The sequence below is a fragment of the Engraulis encrasicolus genome, chromosome 1 (assembly GCF_034702125.1).
Source record: "Engraulis encrasicolus isolate BLACKSEA-1 chromosome 1, IST_EnEncr_1.0, whole genome shotgun sequence".
Taxonomy (NCBI): domain Eukaryota; kingdom Metazoa; phylum Chordata; class Actinopteri; order Clupeiformes; family Engraulidae; genus Engraulis; species Engraulis encrasicolus.
Genome location: NC_085857.1, coordinates 47,225,423 through 47,247,308, shown reverse-complemented (window position 1 = coordinate 47,247,308; position 21,886 = coordinate 47,225,423). Strand labels below are relative to the sequence as shown.

At 40.2% G+C, this 21,886-nt stretch overlaps 1 long non-coding RNA gene across 1 annotated transcript; it reads right to left on the bottom strand.

Annotated features, from left to right (window-relative positions):
- Nucleotides 1–9,862: 9,862 nt before the first annotated feature.
- On the bottom strand, nt 9,863–11,552 carry LOC134436920 (uncharacterized). Its single transcript, XR_010032296.1, has 2 exons — nt 11,518–11,552; nt 9,863–10,670 (listed from the first exon to the last, which is right to left on the bottom strand). It is a non-coding gene; the product is annotated as an uncharacterized LOC134436920 (long non-coding RNA).
- Between the last annotated feature and the right edge of the window lie 10,334 nt (nt 11,553–21,886).

Sequence of the window (21,886 nt, the reverse complement as noted above, 5' to 3'; positions counted from 1 at the left end):
GGCCCAAGCTGAATATTTTTTTTTAATTTTTCTGAGTTGCCTTGGTTGAGATCAGCACATGCATTACTTGCTGCTGTAGTGTACTGCAATGAAAGGCCTGGAAACAAATGGGGGGGGGGGGGACAAAGTGGTCAGTTGACCTGTGCCCAGGCAGAGAGGGGGCCCACTCGGCTAAAGCTTTCAAAGGCCCCTGTGAAAGGTTGTTTGTGCACCATACCAACACATACACATGGACACGCACACACTTAAACGCACACATCCACACAAATACACATCCTCTCTCTCTTTCTGTCTCTGTGATTGCTCTTCCTATTTCTTTTTGTCCGTCTCTCCCCAAGTTCTCACTGCCTGTCCAAACTGTGTTATTTAATTAACTGTTTTATTTGATTGACAGATGGTGTGTCTGCATTTGACATGACAGACTACGGCGAGGGAGGGAATGCACTGTAAAAAAAAATAAATGTTTGCTTCTACTCAAAATGTCAAGGCTTTTAAATATTAAGTTTGAACGTAAACCATTTAGGTTTTGGAGTACTAAGTTGGATCAGCTAATCTCGCAAGGTTTGAAGTTAGATTATTCAACTAACATTTCAAGTTAACACCAACTAAGCGATTGGTTGAAATAATGACTGATTGATTGGATGATTGAATAGAAGCAGGCCTTGGTCTTGAAGCTCCAGAGAAGTTATTAACAGTCTGATGATGTCCTGGACATGGCCGTAACTACCATTGAGGACACAGAGGTCATATCCTGGGTTACTTTCAGTAGCCTAATATAAGTAAGGGATAATTGACGACACGGTGTGCGTATAACAGGAAAAATAATGCACACCTAGGTGGTGATGCGGCCACGATGCGAAACTGTCGCGAAGCTGTTTTCCTGTTATACGCACACCGTGAAGTCAATTATCCTGCTTATACCACGGTTGCCACACTGTCTGAAATTTATTTGAGGAATTATTTTGGCTAAAACAAAGGTTTTCTGTATAACTACTTCCTTCCGCCACAAGAAGGTTCTTTTCTTAACTTTCTGGCGAACTGCCGTTACTAATTCTAAATTGAAGGTTGCTATGGCCAAGACACCGTCGTTAGTTCTATCGCATTCGGTTGTCAAGTCAAGAGCCAGTCGTTAATTTTATCGCATTTGGTTGTCAAGTCAATCGCCTCAATGTTCTACCCATCCGATATATGGGCGCGTCTGACTTGCCCACAAGATTATGCTACAGTTGGCATGATTCCTACAAATGTACAGATCTCAATAGATTAAAAAAATACCCTGCGTATCTTGGCGACATTCTAAATGCCTCGCCTCGCCATTAACTTTATCAAAACAGGCACCTCGTCAATCTGCTCTCCTCCCATAGGAAACTCCCCTTGATTTATTAGTTAGGCCTATTGATCCGAAAATATCCCATACTTTTCACAAGTTACGCTACTCCCTCAACTGATAAACGCTACAACCACAGGAAACATCTCCACTCGTGTGGAAGGAACGCCCACGTGAAACGGGCGTCCCTTTGCGCAGGGAATATCTCTCTCTCTCTCTCTCTCTCTCTCTCTCTCTATCACAAAGTTGACAGAGTGATGGTCAGTTGGGAGAAATAAACATGTTTGAAATTTGATTAGGCCTACTAAAATTTGCTCCAGATTCACTATACATTGCTGGTGTTTCCAGACGCGCGATGCGACATGTCAATTCAGCGCGTAATGCTTGCAACTTATTTGTGTGTAATTTATGAACGTGCGTGCCTTGGCGCATTGATACACTGGAGTTATGCAGTCAGAAAAGTGACCTAATAGTGGGACTACTTCAGGTGTGCATATATAGACAGTTAATCAACACCCAATTTAGTGCATCACAATGGGAGATTCCAGACTGCCGTGGTATAAAATGAATGTAAATTATTGATGATGAAAATCGATATATCTAATATATCTGTATACGCCACCCCCATTTATCCTCAAGGCAATAATTAATAATAGCAGAGGTGTCAAAAGTAAAAGTAAAAGTAAAAAAAGAAACACAGTTTCCTTCCAACACAAGTAACTTAGCTGAGTAACCAGTTTACCTGCACTTGTCTTACAATCAGCTAACTCTGCACTGGTTGGATTCAGTTTGTGGTGGGTCCTTGTTGGGTTTTCAGTGTTTTTCAGTACAGGTAATAACACAGTCTATCTCTCTCATTAGGTACAATGGAGTAAATGGTGTAACAGCTATGTAATGCCATGTGCTAGTGTTGTAATTACACCACAAAAGTACTTTGCTTTTACTTTTGACACCTCTGCTTGGTAATGAAGAAATGAAGAGTTCAGATGCAAAACCCCCTAACTCCATTTCTTAAGACCTGCACTTCTATATTTTTAGAGAACCCGGTTGTTGGTTTGGTTTACATTCATGTACTTCATAATACATATAAATAGTTATATTACATGAATTAAAAAAAAAAAATGCAATTTTGATAGCTTTCTGTTAAATAAAAATGAATTAAGATTATTTTCTGAAATGGCACTTAGGGGGTTTTGCATCTGAACTCTTCAAAACTAATCTAAACTAACCTAATCTCTTTGTTTCCCTCTCTCCCACTGTTGTTTGAACTTTGTTTTATTTTATTGACAGACGATGTGTATGCACTGGAAGTGACAGGATACAGTGGGGGAGTTGTTGTCATCAAGTGTGGCTATGAAGATGGTTACGGGAATAATGAGAAATACTTCTGCAGGGGCCCTAGTAAAGTGGGATGTAATGACCTGATAAAGACAGACCATAAAAATGAATGGTACCACAATAGGAAATTCTCCCTCTATGACAACACTGCTGGGCTGTTCTTCACTGTGATCTTCAAAGACCTGAATCGAGGGGATTCTGGGGAATATTTCTGTGCTGTGGATACATTGGGATTTGATGCATATACTGCTGTGCATTTAGAAGTAATGGGTAAGAAAGACAATATTACATTCATTTTTATTTCAAAAAATAAAACAATGATTTGTAGAAGTAGGCCTAATTTATGTAACGTCAGCCTGATTATCACCGACTTTTAAATCTCTTCGAGGTTTGGTCTGACCAAGAGCATAACAATTAACATTTCCCGAGCAGCATTTCCCAAACGGCCTCCCTTGATTTGCTAAAGATTGCTTGCTTCCCAGCAAAGTGGGAGGAGTTAACGATTTTGCGGGAGCTCAGAAAGTACTTGCATTGCTCTTGACCTGACTGGTAACGCTGAAGCTGGCACGGCCTGGCTATGTCTCACCATTGTTGTTTAGCCTCCTGAATTAGTTTGAAGAGGACGGCTTTGTTTAGGTTAAACAGGATGGTTATGTTTAAGTTTTTTAAATTTTGATCTTAAATTTTAATTTTGCAAAAAAAAAAAGAAAACTTGGTTCAGCTTTTCCTTGTGGACATAATGCAACTAAAATCTGCAATCATTCTATTCTGCTATTTAAATCACCTAATGTCTGTGCTTAATTCTAGAATCAGAGTTGATAAATGTGCCCGTTGAGGTGTCTGCCTATGAGGGTGACTCAGTGAACATCAGCTGCAGATTCCCACAAGAGGGCCTAAACAATGCCAAGTTTTTCTGTAAGGAGTCAGGACATGAGAGATGTATTTACAAACTATTCACTCAAATGCAGTCAATAATTGGTGATAACAAGATGGCGCTTCATGACAAAAGAGAAGATGAAGTCTGGGTGGTGGTGACTATGGACAACTTCAGCAGCAGTGATGTAGGGACCTACTGGTGTGAGGTGATGTTGATTTCAGCAGGTAGGCCTACAGTGACTGTCCATATGTTTTCACCTTCCTAACGCTGATTTGCAGTAATATGTCATAATATCCCCCACTGATGTATGATGTTTTGAGCACATGAGTGATGCTGACTTCAGTGGGTATATGTTTGTTCATGCTAAGCCCTCATTTGATAATACATGATAGCCTAATTTCTAACATATTATGGGAAATTCTGTGTTTTTGTACAAAGATTGTGGAATGTTGCACTGCGCAGATCCTGACATGTTACAAATGCAGTAATCATCTGGCTCTTTCGTCAGGAGAAAGGGAGATTTCCACCACTCATTCCAGCAAAACAACAGCCAGGGTTGTTCAGACATCGCCTCCACCATCCTCATCTTCGCCATCTTCATCATCCTCATTTTCATCTTCTTTGAGCCAAGGCAAGCCAAATTTATTTTTATAGCACATTTCATACACAGGTGCACATCAATGTGCTTCACATAGAACATAAAGAAGTAGCCTATTAGAGAGAAAAATTAAACATTAAAATAGAACATTGGCCCTACCGTGTTGCAAATGGTAGGGCACTCGTTTGCAATGCAGACCCGGGTTCGACTCCTGGTCCTTTGCCGACCCTTCCCCATGTCTCTCTGTCCACTCACTACCTTCACTATCCTGTCAAATAAAGGCAATTAAAAAGATTAAAACATATCAAATTAAAAAAAAAAACATTTCAGTACAGTCATAGAAAATGTAAAACATTTGGACGCAAACATTAAATAATTAGAGCAAATAAAAAAGATAAGACATATAAATTAGGGCTGTTTTGGAAAGCATCTGAGAATAGCTTAGTTTTGAGTCTAGATATAACTTCCTATGGTGCATGTTTAGTACCAGGAAGCTGGTTCCAGAACTTGCTGCGTAGTGGCTAAAAGCTGCCTCTCCACACTTTGTATTAACCTTTGGGATTACTAGTAAATTCTTGTCCTCTGACCTCAGTGACCTGGTTGAAGCATACTGCTGAAACATATTACTAACATTATTATGATCTGCAACATCATCACCAACAACAATGCCTTCGCTCAGTAAAATACATTAAATTACTTACCATGCATAAAAAGCATTTTAAAGCTCTCCAATGCAGCTTTCGGGTGTAAATTAGAGCCATGTAAATAAACTCTAGCGGCCTCTAGTGGTTCTTCTCGCGAAATTTTGCATTGAACTAAAATACTGACATAGGCTATGTCTCAAATCACACACTTGTACACACACACAATGCACTGAGGTCTTTAGTGCATAGTGTCATGGAAAAATTTGAGCACTATATGCACTGTGCCCTCGCTGGAAGTGATGGCTGAGCATGGCGTTAGCTCGCCAAAAATATCAGTTGGCTACTGTTTACAATGCACAGCGTCTGGTGCTTGTATATCCATTTCCTTCACCCCAAAGGACAACATTCATGCATACAATACTTTGGTTGGCTTGGAAAGGTTGGTGTCCCATCAACATCACTTACAGAATTAGGAGACTGTTGACCAAACTCTTCTACTGAACTGAATGCCACATCTCCTCTGTGTCATTATCAACATGGCCGCCGTTTAGTGCGTGTAGTGTTCATCTTTCAACCACTGCATTTTTCCGCCATTGTTAGGAGATCATCCTGGCACTTTCAGTGCACTGGCTCAACTGAAATTTTCAGCACGAGCGCCCTAGGCACTGAAACACAGTGCCCGTTCGGTGCACAAGTGAGACACAGCCACATTTGAGACACAGCCATAGACTTCGAGATAATGTGCTAATCTCTTTTGTAATTGCAATAGGGGCCTAGCTAAATCCACATTTGCTATTATTCCGTTCAGCTCTCCCCATTTTGAAAGGGCTTTTCCAATGTTCACACAAGCGATTTATTTGCCTATTCAATCACCCTTTCATCTCTATTAGCTCATCATTTATCTGCAGTCAATTATTTTTGCTGGTTATGCCAGCATGATATTTTACAGTCAGTTAACAGCCAGTTCTCAGCGAGCTGCTGCTAGGCCTATAGATTTGCTTAGATCTAGATGCCCAAAGCGGCCGCAAATTGAATTTCCAGAGCTGTAGGCTACACGGCGTCAGTGGGCAAACCTGCAAATGCGGTTTCAGGCCAGGGCCACCTGCTACATAGCGGTTGTAAAGTAGATTTTATAGTATGATAGCTTCACGTACTGCACTGTGTGTACTTTTTCAGCAGCTTTACCTCTCAGTTAACTGTGCATTGTGACGATCAGCAGTGTGCTTTATTGTAGGCCTATTGTATTGTATTGCAGTGTTTCTCAACAGGGACTCTACAGCCCTCCAGGTGGCATTAGTGATAGGGTGCGTTGAGAACGATACAGTTGATACAGTTGGGGAGAGTGTACTGTAAACTGTGGGTGATTATTTTCCTCTTTGCTGCCAGGTCCTGGTCTGCCCATCGCACTCTCTATTAGTTCAGTAGCCATCATCATCCTCATCGCCATCTTCATCTACTGCAGGCACAGCAAGGCACAAGGTAAGACACTGTCTGTCTGTCTGTCTGTCTGTCTGTCTGTCTGTCTGTCTCTTCTCCCCACCTCTCTCTCTCTCTCTCTCTCTCTCTCTCTCTCTCTCTCTCTCTCTCTCTCTCTCTCTCTCTCTCTCTCTCTCTCTCTCTCTCTCTCTCTCTCTCTCTCTCTCTAGTCATTTCTCTCTCTCTGATCTGCTGTCAGCAATACGATAGTTGTTCCTCTCAGTGAAGCTACTAATGGGTTGGTTGCAACACTGTTTTCTGTGATACATCTGGGACGTATCAAGCAGAATCTTTATTTAGCCAATATACCTCCTGTGTTCAGCTTCCTGTTAACTAGGTTGTGGTCATTAAATAAGGATTGTATCATCGTGTTTTCAAACAAATAACAGTAACCAAAGCCTACTGGCAGTAAAAAGCATCTTTTGGCCTATTCTCCAAACATAGATTCATGAAATTACACTCTTTTCAACAGCGTAACACTACACACAGTCTTCTACTGTATAGTGTATGTCGCCCTACTGTCTAAGCTCAGTCAACCCTTCATAAATAGCTGTGTATTTTTGTGTGTTTGTTATTCTTTGACATTTGCATGTTTTGAGTCGCTTCCTCTTTCCTTCCCTCATGTTACCATGGTAGCAGACGCAGCACCTGGCCCATCCCAGCAACAGCTGCACAGGTTAGTAATGTATAGCACTAAAGAACTAAAGAGAAGTTCCCACACAGTTATAGAAAAAAAGGTTTCAGTAATTCATTCGTTCATTCATGCATTTCTGGAAATAAAAACGGGAACATGATGTATTTGCATCTACCTATCTACCTATCTATCTATCTATCTATCTATCTATCTATCTATCTATCTATCTATCTATCTATCTATCTATCTATCTATCTATCTATCTATCTATCTATCTATCTATCTATCTATCAGATCATTCAACAACCAATCAATCTGACTGTTTATGTGTGTGTAACTGTGTTTGTTTGTGTGTGTGTGAGTGCGTGCGTGCGTGCGTGCGTGCGTGCGTCCGTGTGTTCTTGATTTCCCCCTTGCTCCCTTGCCTTTAGTTGGTCAGTTTGGACAGAGAGTATAAAGAGATCAATGGCTCTAACGCCACATCCGTGGCCCCCAACGCTCCCTGCACTGGCACCGTCTATGCCACGGCTCAACTACCCACCGGCCCCTCTGATGACCCAGACTACTCTATGGCTCAGCTACCCAGCGGCCCCTCTGATGACCCAGACTACTCTATGGCTCAACTACCCACCGGCCCCTCTGATGACCCAGACTACTCCACAGTTCAGCTGCCCTCCAAGCCGGCAGACTCTGTCACCTACGCCACTGTGAGTTTCCACAAAGACCCAAACGGTGAAGGCACGTGTGGGGAAGCAGTTGACTCGTGTGACTACTCCACCATTACAGTTTTTCTCGATTGGTTTGGCTAATTTCTCGAAACTGAGATGACATTCTCAAAAAAACACGGACAAATCCCCAAAGCAACTTGCAATTTCCCAAAACAGAATGGCATTTTTCATTGCTTTCATCAGATATCAAATGCTTTGTACATGTCTCAAATGTTTAGTACATCTCTGCAGATGGATATGTACAAATACCCTTCAGCTGACACATTCAGCATAGATTTAGCACATTTTCCAAATAAATTGACCTTGCTTATCTAAACGAATTAGACAATTCTCAGTCTAATGGTTGCCCTCTCCAAAACACGTCAGCATTATTTCATTGTGTAAGTCATCATATGCAAAGTGGTCTACGCAATTCCCAAAACAGTCAAGGACATCATATTTTAAGAATTTCATTACATAGTAAATGTTCAACAGGTCAGATGGTATTGTAACTTTACTAGCTAGTAGAAAATAATTTTACAACCGTGTATACTACAGTTTCCTCTGTTATTTGGCTAATTTCATGACATTTTTTCAAACGACATTCTGTTTTGAACAATTGCTAGTTGCTTTGGCATTTGTCCATGTTATTTTGTGAATGTTATCTCTGTTTTGAGAAATGAGCCAAACCCATGAGAAACCTGTGATATATGGGCATTACTTTCTGTATATGAATTTACAGTAAAGAAAGTTACTGATAAATGTCCTTGGTAAATTATCTGTGTTGTCAAACTTCAATGGTTTCATTCACTTTTTCATTTTTATACATAGTCGAAATCTGTTAGCTGAACGTAGATAAAACACCTAACCATTTTGACTGGCAGTGCTTACACAATGGCAAAGGGACAATTTATTTTGGGGGTACTAATGATACACTCTAAAAAATGCTGGGTTAAAAATAACCCAAAAATAACCCAACGCAAGGTTGAAAATGACACTATCCCAGCATGGGTTGGAATAACCTAACATGCTGGGTTACACATTTTAACCCAACATATTGGGTCATGTTGGGTTATGAAATGTTGGGTTAAAATTGATTAAATCTACCCAATGTTTGGGTTATAAAAGTTAAGTAAAATCTTTGGTAAACCAAAACTCTTACTGCCATGGTTTCCCATCATCTGTGCTAAAGCAATGCTAAATTACAGTTTTTCTCGATTGGTTTGGCTAATTTCTCAAAACTGAGATGACATTCTCAAAACAACACGGACAAATCTCCAAACCAACTTACAATTTCCCACAACAGAATGGCATTTTTCATTGCTTTCATCAAATTTCAAATGCTTTGTACATGTCTCAAATGTTTAGTACATCTCGGCAGATGGCTATATACAAGTACCCTACAGTTGACACATTGAGCATACATTTAGCACATTTTCCAAATAAATTGACCTGTCTTATCTAAACGAATTAGACAATTCTCAGTCTAATGGTTGCCCTCTCCAAAACATGTCAGCATGATTTCATTGTGTGAGTCATCATATGCAAAGTAGTCTACACAATTGTCAAAACAGTCAAGGACATAATATTTTAAGAATTTCTTTACTGTAAGCAGTAAATTCATGACAGTGTTCAACAGGCCAGATGGTATTGTAACTTTACTAGTTTGTAGAAAATTATTTTACAACCGTGTATACTACAGTTTCCTCTGTTATTTGGCTAATTTCTTGACATTTTTTCAAACGGCATTCTGTGGAAGGAATTTAGTTTCGACACACGGGTAAACTGTTTTTGGAGTGATATGAGCAAGTGATGAGGATCCATGGCGTTATGCTGAACCATCCAGTTTATTTTGACAGAATGACTAAATGAATGCAAATGAGCCAAACCAATTGAGAAGGATATATGCCATTTTTATGGTACTGACTATTTATGTGGGAGAAGGTTTAGTGCTGATGCAAGAATGAGCTGTTTTGGGAGGTATATGATATTTTGCTAGTTATCTGAACTGTTTTGCAGAAGTGTAAGAATGTTTAGCCAAATGACCCAAAATGTATAGAAATGTCATCTCGGTTTCAAGAAATTAGCCAAACCAATCGAGAAAAACTGTAATAAATTACTATTTTGTAAAAAAAAACAATATAATGGGAAAACAGTGGCAGTAAAAAAATTGATTTACCCAAGTTATTGTATTCATTTAATGTCTTTATGTAATGTTAATTAATAATGGCATAATGCAAATACTACACAAATACAGCTTATAAAGTAGAAAGTCAGTTTATTTAATATTCTAAAAAACAAAAATTAATCAAGCATTCAATTAACAACCACGATCCCAGTAGGTATTAAGGGCAAAAAAAAAAAAACATTAACACAGAAATAAGCAAAACACTTGGCTTCTAACTGAAATGGCCATAACCATTAAGAAACCTTTCCTGCACCAAAGACTATTTGTCTTGCCTTCAGGCGTTAAATAAAATAAATAAATAAATAAATAATAAAAATAAAATAAAAAACATACGGTAGCAGCCAAAAAGATTACAATGAAATACTGGCAATAAAAAGATAATACAACACACCATACTATAATATGCAGTACGGATAACTCCTTTGAATTGGACTTATTTAAAAGTTTACTGCTTCTATGCGCAAGGGATTTTAAAAAGGTGCAGTGTGTAAGATTGTGTCCAATGTAGGTATTACAGCTACTCTATTCATTGAAACAGTGCTGCGAAATGCCAAAAATTATGTTTTCATGAATAAGTAGTAAACTAATATTTTCGAGGGGAGGGGTAGGATTCGGTGACTAGGGGGTGGGATGGATCTCATCTAATATTTTTTAACACTATAATTATTATTTTTTATTTTTTACAAAAGACACACACATAATTAATTAAAACAACACTGACATCCAGAAAGACATCCAGTAGTGTGTGTGTGTGTGTGTGTGTGTGTGCGTGCTCGTGTGCGTGCACACGTTACTCGCGCTCTCCCTGGCTGTGTGGAGAGTCAGGGCAGGGATCATCATCCCCCTCATTCTTATGAGAGAAGACTGCAGCCAGAGGAACACTAAAACGAAGAAATTTCAGCTGTTAGTTCATTGAAATACACATGAAGATCTCTTTTCCAAAATGAGATAAAAGCCATTTAATTCCTATTTTTTTGTTTTATTATTATTTTTTATTTACTTATTCATTTATTTTTAAATTAAATATATTGAGCTTTTATGAGATATTTAAATATAATGCTGTTGTCAGTGATGTCATCCCGACATATTACTTCTTGGTACGAGGCCACAAGCAGAAGTGGAGGAAGCAAGGTTGCATATTGGAACGGACTTTATACAGCTAGATTTAAAACAGTATGCACGGGTAATATCTCAATTCTACACAAAAGGCCCTCAATGGCAAACTGAAAGCAAGTTTGAATGACATGAGGAAAACATTAACACCTCATTGAGGAATGAATTAAATGATTAGCCAATCACCTTGAACCAAATTGAACTTCCTGTGCAGTCAAGGCTTAAGAAATCCAAGCATGTGCCTCCAATTCAGCTAAGGGCATTCATATACTTTTTAACCTACAGCACCATCTTGTGTTCATATTGTGTAATAACATTCTTTAGAACTAAGTATTTGTATTTGTATTTGTATTTGTAGTTTTGTGAAATACACAAAATACTGGAGGAAAGTATTTTGATACAAAATACAAATACATGTAATTCACTTATATGAAATAAAAATACAAAATAGTATTTTGTATTTCAAAATGTATTTCAAATAGATGTAATAGCAATACTGCCCATCCCTGCCGTGCGTACTGTACACATATTGTGCTCATATTTGCGCTGGTTTCTACGATGGCTTGATAAATGAGGGCCAGTATGTTTTGCATACATTTACAATATCTTACTCACCTCTAGCAAATGTAGACGGTTCCCATCCAGCAGCATTGGGGGTACTGATGATATATGTGGGGAAGAAATTTAGTTTTGACACATGGGTAAACTGTTTTTGGGGTGATATGAGTGAGTGATGAGGATCCATGTAGTTATGCTGAACCATCCAGTTTATTTTGACAGAAGGACTAAATGAATGCAAATGAGCCAAAGCAATTGAGAAGGATCTATGCCATTTTGATGGTACTGACTATTTATATGTGAGACGGTTTAGTGCTGATGCAAGAATGAGGTGTTTTGGGAGGTATATGACATTTTGCTAGTTATCTGAACTGTTGTGCAGAAGTGTAAGAATGTTTGGCCAAATGACCCAATGGTTATAGGAATGTCATCTCAGTTTCAAGAAATGAGCCAAACCAATCGAGAAAAACTGTAACACCACCAATGTGTAGTTTAAAGGCTGAGTATGTCATATTTTTAAAAATAGTTATTTCCATAACTTGATGCCCTTTCACACGTTTAGTGAATGTTTATCACCACTATCAATTTTGAAGTAGTCATTATGAGTTGGAAATGTATACATTTTTTATGTCCTCCATTTTGATTTAGTAGTTATACTATCTTTAGCTGCAAAACTTGGGTCAATTTGGTAAGACCATTAAATAGTACGTTGCTTAGAAATGAAAATAAAACATGCGTAAATGTTTCAAATTACATACTCTAACTTTAAGCTAAGTTATGTTTGATGCAGTAGATTAAATTGTGTCTTTTCTGCTTTGTTTCTCTTTTTTTTTATTTTATTTTTATTTTACCTTTATTTTACCAGGGAAATAAAACCACATTGAGAATAAAATTCTCTTTTACAAGTGAGCCCTGGCCAAGGCGGCAGCACACATAAAAGTTACATTTACAGACAGGACACAGACAAAACAGAACAAATCAATATGGATAAAGAGATAAAATTACACAATAAAAACCATAAAATAATAAACATAAAACAACATTAGAAGGAGATTTAAATATTAAAAGCAAGAGCAGACAGATTTAAAAGTGTCATTAAGATAGGTTTTAAACTCAGCTACAGACATAAAAACAGCAAGCTTAAGAGATTTCTGCAGTTCATTCCAGTGAGTTGGGGCACAATGAATAAAAGCAGTTTTACCAAATTGAGATTGTGAATATGAGTAGATTTGAATATTACATGTTTATCTATTATTATTATTATTGTTGTTGTTGTTGTTGTTGTTGTTGTTGTTATCATTATTATTAGTTAGAGTAGTAGTATTAGAAGTAGAGATGCACCGGATCCTGATTTTTAGGATCCTGCCGGATACTGGATCCACTGCTTAAGATCCTGCCAGATCAGGAACCGGATACCGGATCCTACAAAAGGGTTGAAACATGTAGTCTACTCGCACACGTGGGCCCTTTTTATTACGTTGGCTCAAACTATTTTTTCGACTCATTGGCTTATTGCCACACTGCCTGCATTGGCCGCTTCCAAGGGGCTTTCACTCCATGCAGTGATTGGGGTTGTGAAAAACTGAAAAGCCTAGGCTAGAGATGCACCAAACCCTGATTTTTAGGTAACATGCCGGATACCGGATCCACTGCTTAAGATCCTGCCGGACCCGGATCCTGTGAAAAACTCTATTATCCTGCCGGATCCGGAACCGGAACCGGATCCGGTGCATCTCTAATTAGAAGTGGTGGTAATGGTGGTAGAGGTAGTTTTTTGTATTAGTAGTAGCATTTGTCGGTAGCCTACTTCTACACCTAAGTTTAATTCATTTCCCCTCATTACCCAAAATGCCCGCTATTTTGTCTCACTACAGACACCATTTTCTATAATGTACTGGCTCAGGTTACATACGTGGCTCAGCCCCGCCCTTTACATATCCAGAGATGATGTGTTGTAATGTAACCTTCAATGGATTTGCATCAGCTTCATTAAACTGCATTCGCCAATGTGTGTGCCTCATTAATTTTCACTTTTTACAGCATAAGGCAAGCATTATGCAACTTTTGTAAAATACTCCCTAGTGTGTATTTATATTACTGTTGTTATTATTATTATTACTATCGTCATCATCGTCGTCGTCGTCGTTGTCGTCGTCGTTGTTGTTGTTATTATAAGCCTATTTAAAGAGTGTTTGATGCTTCTATTACAATTAAGTTTGTCAAATTTGCACATCTTCTTTTCACTATTGTTTTATTTATTTATTTCTGTATGTTTTCACTTAATAACTTGGCACAGCTTAAGGATAATGTAATGGCAGGTTGGATCGCATCTAAAAGCAGATGAGTGGTTGTGTGGAGGTGAGGAGATGTGTTGATACCAGGACTTGCCACTAGGTGTCACTGTGAAGGGAAGTGGTTGAGTAGAGGTTAGGGTGAGTGAAAACAGCGCACAATGTTAAGAGTCTTAGAGGCAGGCAGACAGACAGACAGGGAGGAAGGAAGGCAAAGACTGAGACACAGAGAGATACATAGAGGAAATAGGAGAAAGAGAGAGAGAGACAGACAGACAGACTAACGGAAACGGAAGACAATATAGGGAAAACAGTCACAGATAGAGATAGCAAGAAGGTCAGACAGACAGGCAGGCAGTCAGGCAGACAGGTAGGCAGGGACATTCAGACATGCAGCAATACATAGAGATACGGTAGGTCAGGGAGATACAATCAGAATGAGAGAGAAAGAGAGAGAGAGAGAGAGAGAGAGAGAGAGAGAGAGAGAGAGAGAGAGAGAGAGAGAGAGAGAGAGAGACACACACACACACACACACACACACAGAGAGAGAGAGAGAGAGAGAGAGAGAGAGAGAGAGAGAGAGAGAGAGAGAGAGAGAGAGAGAGAGAGAGAGAGAGAGAAAGAGACACACACACAGAGAGACACAGAGAGAATGGAAAGAGAAACAGCGAGATAACAAAAGTCACAGAGAGAAATTCAGACGGCCAGATAGTTCATCACACATACAGAACAAGTGACAAATAGATGATAGGGAGTTACCCTATAGGCCAGTGGATCTCAACCTTTTTTGAACAAGTGCTGCACTGACCTCATCATAACCCTCCCAATGCCCCCTTGACCTCATCACAAGTCTTCCAACACCCCCCTCATAGTAGGCTATTGAAAAATAAATAGTTAATGCTCCTCAATGACAACTAAGCACCGCCCCCACTCAACTGCATCCTTCTTAACGGCCCCCTAGGGCTCCATAATGCCCCCTGGGGGGCTCTAGAGTCCCCATTGAGAAACACTACCCTAGAGTAACCCCTTGAGTTACCATGACAACTTGCAGCCTCTGTGTGCAAGCCGGCTAGAGGTGTGAATTTGAAATTTGGTCTTGTGCAGAGTGCAGACTAAACCACACTAAACCACATAGCTGCTACAGGAAAGAGAACTGGGAGGGGTGGACAAGTTAAAATATAGGCCTATGTATGTGTAAAATTATCTTGCCCGCTCAGAGTGGGATTATTATACAAATTAAAGAAATAAATCAAAATATTGATTGCGTGTGTGTGTGTGTGTGTGCGTGCATGTGTGCGTGCGTGCGTGCGTGCGTGCGTGCGTGCGTGCGTGCGTGCGTGCATGAAAAGACATTGCCTTGGCCCTATAGTAAAATTGTTCTATACCCAATAAAAACACACTGTGTAAAATATTTTGAAATTTGGATGAAGTCTACCGGTGCCACCAGCCCCATGAAAATAGAAAATAATGGTGATGGTGACAATCTTGGAATAGACATGGGCATTTTGGTGTATCAAGCTACCCAATAAAACCATATTGCTTCAGCTGTGTGATAAGACTGTTCTATGCACAGTAAAATCACTTTGTGTAAAATATGTTGAAATTTAGATTAATTCTACTGGGCCCATCAGGCCCATGCAAATACAAAATAATGGTAGTGATGGGCAACCTGGATTCCAAAGCTGAAGTCCAGTGCCACATATTCCAAATGACATACCTAGTTTTAACCAAAGAAACTCAACAGAAGAACAATCTCTCGGGGGGAAATGCATTGGCCACGGTGTAGTACGGGGGCGTTGCCTGAGGACACGAGTGGATGGAAAATTAACTCCCTTGCGCATGGTCATTGGTCAGTGGGTGTGATGGATACAATTTTCGTACTCCCTTGCACATGGTCAGTGGGGGCGACACCATGATGGATAATTTGTGGCCAATTAACGGCAGCTGTTGGTCAGCAGTAATTGCTGGGGGTAATTAAGGACAGCTGACAGACATTCACGCTGTCCTATGACCTGTTCCACAGTGAATAACATTTCCGTACTCCCCTCGCCATCATTTCGTACTACGCTGTTATGACGTGAGTAAGTCCTCTTGTCTCAAGCCTCTTTGGTTTTAACTGTCCAATTAGGGCAATTGAACAGGTAAAACCAGGTAATTTGAAATCTGTGGCACCCGATTGTAGCTTTTGAATCCAGGTTTCCCATTGTCTTAAAACAGAGGTGGACAAACACTGTGAGTGCATCCCAATATGTGACCTTGCCTCCTCCACTTGTGCTTGTCTCCTCGTCCCGCCTCCTGGCCCCTCCTCCGTGGAGAAAACGATAAAGTTTCCCAGCTGTCAGCCTCGCCACAACAACTTTTGAGGGACTGTTTTTCATTCACCATCCCAATTGCAAATGAGAAAAAGACTTAACAATTGAGCATTTGCAAGATATTGAAATATAATGCTGTTGTCAGTGATGTCATCATGACGAGAAGCAAGTGGAGGAGGCAAGTGGAGGAGGCAAGGTCACATATTGGGATGCACTCTGTGACACATTTGCCCCAGCCAATATATTAGGTGAATACGAGTTGTATGCTGTCGATCAACATTGACGGAAGCACGTGAGCGAGAACTTGTTGGCATGATGTGGGTGTTATTAAATACAGCGCATTTAAAGTCGGCCACAAATATGAACGAGACGATGAGCTCGCACCGGTTTGCTCTACTAACACACCACGTGTGATGAGTGGGGGGACAGGCAGTGAGGAGGAGCTGAAGTGGGGACCTGCGCAAACTTGTGTAGTTCTAGAGGTGTGAGACAAGACTCATATACGCACGTGAGTGAGTTGTTGACCAACCAGTTCATGGACGCGTGACCTCGGAGGCAGTCCGCCGACGAGCGCCGACGAGCGTTGAAGGGGATAAGCAACTGCAGAGGTTGCAAGATCTGACTGCAGCCGCATTCATCCCGCGATAGTTTTACACCATGTGACATGTCACCTCGTCAACGCAACGTCGACGAAATTTCGAAGTTTGACAGGAAATCTAACCGTCATGCAGCATTTTCCATCCAGGGTGCATTGCTGTCTAAATGCGCATGCATGCGTTAACACATCTCGATCGCACCTATTGAACCAGCTCATCCTAATTAGCAGCCAGGTAGATCAGATAATTAGTGATATCACCTGTGTTGAGAGCACGAACAGAAGGAATATCTAAGCAGGGTGTGTATTAAGTTTATCCACTTACACAGACTTCCGTCTCAGGACAGACTGATGGTCAAACTGCTATATTTAGGCAAAATTGCTGTTTTGCAACACAATATCAATTCCTTGCTGCCTTGGACGACTGCTGGTATCAAGCAAGAGATTGCAAAGCTGCATGACTGTTATATTTGTGTGATTCACCTGTGGGCCTACAATTCATGGAGGAACATCTGTACTAAAGCTGTGAATGTTCCTTTGAATGACTAGGCTACAAGGCAGTCAATACAACTGTATTGAAGAGTGCCATTACTTCTTTATCCCATCGCCTGTGGTAGTATTTCACTTTATTACATCAGATGAGTACCATAACATACCTGAGAGGCCCATGGCAAAGAACCCTGGACCTGGTGATACCCATGACATACCTAGAAGTCACTTTAGTACAAGTTTTGGGAAGCCACTCTTTCCAACATCACATACAGTTGCATTGACTGTACTCTATTGAACTACTGCAGGGTAAAAGGTGGATTTTCAGTGGGTTCTTCCACTGTGAGAATATGCTTCTCTTCTCTTAATTGTGATTGCTATTGGATGTTGTCAGTGATACATGGTGATTGGTATTGAACATGACAAATGGAGGAGGTGGATTCTTAACCCTATCCAGACCGGGCTTTTTTGGCATTCCTGGGACTGGGGGGGAGGGCTGGCTCTTTTGAACCGAATGGCGTATGACCACCAAACTTGGAGGATATGATCTTCAGCCAAGAATCTATGATTAACATCAGTTTGGTGCATTGACAGTAAATAGAATGGACGCCAAATCAACGCTATTTGCCATTCAACGCTTTGAAGCCAGATTTGGGAACATTCCAACTTACATTCCACCTTAGCAACGCCAAACGCAGGTGCTGATTGGACAACAACAAGACTTCTAACGGTCAATCAAACCATGTTCTGATGCTCATTGGTCAATTTAACTTTTAATATCTCTCTAAAATAAAACATCACCACAAAAAATCACCACCCTGGTAAGTTGGAGAGCAAGGGGACCTACTAGTTGAGCGAAAAATGATCCCCCTGGAGTGGCATTTAAGGGAGATACAGGGTTTTATGTCTCTCATAGGAATGAATGGGATTTGGCCATTTTTTGGTCTTTTTGGGTCCAACCTTGGCTCCAACTTGGCTTCAACAATGAAATAGAATTTTGGCCTCCATTCTATTTACTCTCAATGGTTTGGTGTCATTATTGGGTATTATGACGTCATTATGACATCATTTCCTGATTTTATTGCCCAAAATGTCGCTGTAATGTATTTTCCAACTTGTAATGCACATCAATTTAAGTTAATATGTGCATCAAACCACTTCAAATGTTCACAAGGGTTTTGATGCTCATGAAAATGTAAAAAAAAATGTGAAAAATTCTGTCACAAAATCACGTCGTAGATATGGCTTCAGTTTCTTATAACATTGCCGCAAGATGTCAGCCCTCAACAACAGGATACATTATTACCAAATTTGCAGGGCATGATCTACATAAGACACACAAGCAATGAGAAATAAAAAGAAGAAATAAAATTGAAGTGAAATGTGCACTGGTAAAGATAAAAATAGCTATTTGATTTTACATGTGATGATGTCATCAAATTAGCATAAATTAGCATGAATTAATGATAATGAATTAAGCTAATATTATATTTGGTAAAGTTATGCTTATGTAATGGAATAACTATACCTTAAGTAGTATGCAATAAGGAGGGTACACTGATGAGACTTAGATCAGTGATTTTTGGTCAGACGTACCTGTCAGAAAGCCGTTGCCATGGCAACAACAAAAGTGATAAACCTAATCTTTTGGTATCACATTGTAGGCAACTTAATGTTAGGAAAAGTCTAAGTTTCGTAGTCATAACTTACGTCATTCAGGAGTTATACGACATCAAAGATGGTGCGGGCACTTTTAGAGTTTTCTGTACATACAGTAGGTCTGTTTTATTTTCATGATTCGGCCTTGAGGGCTTGTCCGGGAGTTGAACAGAAAACATCTCGCAAATCTCTTCCAATAGGGAAACCTACTAATTCTAGGCATACCCAATTATTTCAGATCTCGATAAATTGAGCTGGTCATAGTGCATGGGTGTAGCCTCTGATATGCAGACTCGGTCATGGTGTGTGAATTTAGGGTTTGATCGGCCGGTTCAGTCTTAGTTTGTTTGCCAAGGTATGCTGATTCAGTCATGGTGCGTGGGTGTATTCTCTGGTATGCTGGACGGGTCATGGTGCATGGGTCTAATCTCTGGTATTCTGAACCAGTCATGGTGTATGGGCTTTGGGTTTGAGAGGCTGGACGTGTCATTGTTTGTGTGCCAAGGCTCTGGCATGCTGATTCAGTCATTGAGTGTAGGTCTATTCTCTGGTAACCTGGACTGGTCACGGTGTTTGGTTTTAGGGTTTGGTAGGCTGGCTCAGTCATTGTTTGTGTACCAAGACTTTGGTATGCTGATGTGTAATGTGTGATTCTGGAGTGTGGGTCTAGTCTCTGGTAATTTGGATCGGTCATGGCGTTTGGGTCTAGTCTCTGGTAATTTGGATCGGTCATGGCGTTTGGGTCTAGTCTCTGGTAATCTGGGTTGGTAACGGTGTCTCTGTCTAGGCCCTGGTAAGCAGGATCTTGTGGGGATTCCTGACAATGGTCCTGGTCGGGTTGATGAGATGCTGAGAAGTTTTGAATAAGTGAACCTTGTTGAAAATTGGTGGTGTCCTGAGACTGGTCCAGTTGATGAAAGGAAACTGTGTTTGAGCCTGGGTTACTGCGATGACGAACTGCATTTGCTTGTGCTGTGTGGGAGATAAAGAATTTAAAAATCATTCAGTCATTCCTTCATTCCTTCATTCATTCATTCCCACATACAAATGGACAGACAGAAATATAGATAGGCAAGCAGGCAAAAAAGAAAGCTCAGACCGAAACCAGCTACTTACTGCATACTGTGGTGATGCGTAAAGGGAAATACTGTAATGTGATTTAAGAAGTTGCTTAAGTGATTACATGTGGTGTGAGCCCACTTTACAGAGAACAGACCGGGAGACAAAGACAGGTATACAGTACAGAGAGACAGAGAGAGAAAGACAGACAGAGACAGAAAGATTGACAGACAGACAGACAGACAGACAGACAGACAGACAGACAGACAGACAGACAGAGACGCAGAGAGAGAGAGAGAGAGAGAGAGAGAGAGAGAGAGAGAGAGAGAGAGAGAGAGAGAGAGAGAGAGAGAGAGAGATGGACATGTAATGTACCTTGTATCTTTTTGGGCCTGTGGATGATGATGACTATGATGATGATGATGATGATGATGACGACGATGGTGATGGCTGTAAAACCCCATAGGCCAGAGCCTGATTTTAAAAAAGAACAATAACAGTCAACAATCAATCAGTGGTTTAATCTTCATTACAGCAACGACATGTTCCACTCCCCTTTAGTTGAAGTAGAGGTTTGAAACAGAACTTTCTTTCATAGCAGTGGTTAAATAAATGTGGCAAAATGAACTCATTTTAAGTCTCCCTAACACCCTCTATGACTCCCTAACACCCCCTCGTGCATTGTTTATCCACTGTAACTACAGTGTACATTTTACTGAATGATGCAATTGTTGCCCGTGGTTGAATTTGTGATTATTTACTTGATGGTGGTGTTACTGAGGAGGAGGAGGAGGAGGAGGATGATGAAGACAATGATGGTGGTGGTGGTGATGAGGTCAGAAAAACCAAAGCCGTAGTTTGGCTGGCATCAGTGGGATCAATCTCCTTTTTTCCTAACAAAGAAGGAAAGGTTGTTACAGCATCAACATCCATGTGCCCCTCTGATGACGACGGAAGCTATAACGTTAAAACATGTCGGATAAGGATACAACTTTTACATGTCTGAAACAAAAGAAAAATTCCAACTTAATTCAACAGTTAGACGTAATGAACGTAATAACTCTAAAAAAACTAAATCCGTAGCTGGTGTCAACATGCTGGATCTGTAAACAATCTACGGGCTTTCGTTTGTCTTATATGTCTAAATATCTTGCTCTCCATCTCTCTTCTGTGCTCTCTTCTCCCAAATTCAGGCGAAGATTTGCATAGGCTATACGAACATGTGTTGGGTCCCAATAAACAATACAACTCAAATGAATACTCAAGAGCAACAAATATTATTTTGATTATTATATAACAATTTCACGGCCCACTAGAAATACCTTAGCAGCCAACCGGTGGGCCCTGGGCCACGGTGTGAGAGTCACTGCTCCATTTTTTTTTCTTTTTTTTTCTCAGACCTCACTGAGCTTTTCTTCCCCCCTACAAACTATGATTCAAGCGAAAGGGAGTTTTTCCTCACCCCTGATGCCTCCAGGGGCCGCATCTGAGCGCCCAATCTCTGTGTGATTATCTATGACTTATACTAGGCCCAGCCAATATGGACCTTACGCATCTAGGAATCCTGGTCCTAACCTACGTTGACCTTATGACTCTACAATCTCTATCAATCTTTTCTTCCTCTGCCTTCCTGCTATTTCTGCCTCTCCTTTATACCTCTCCTTTTAAATCCATCTCTAACAATGATGTTTTTTTCCCATTTGTTAAGCACTTTGAGTTACATGCCTTGTATGATTAGTGCTATACAAATACCAGAAAATATTATTATGTAAGGGATATTATATATGGGGGGTTAGAATTTGGAAATGATTACATTACATTACATTTAGCTGACACCTTTATCCAAAACAATTTTCAGTTATTTACAGGGAATTGGTAACTGTATGGCAGTTAAGTGCCTTGCACAAGAATACCTCGGTCATGGAGAGTGGGAGAGTGAAGGGTGGGATTTGAACTTGTGACCTGCAATGCTCTGATCAAAAGCCTAACCATTAGGCCACAGCTTGCTTATTTAAGCACA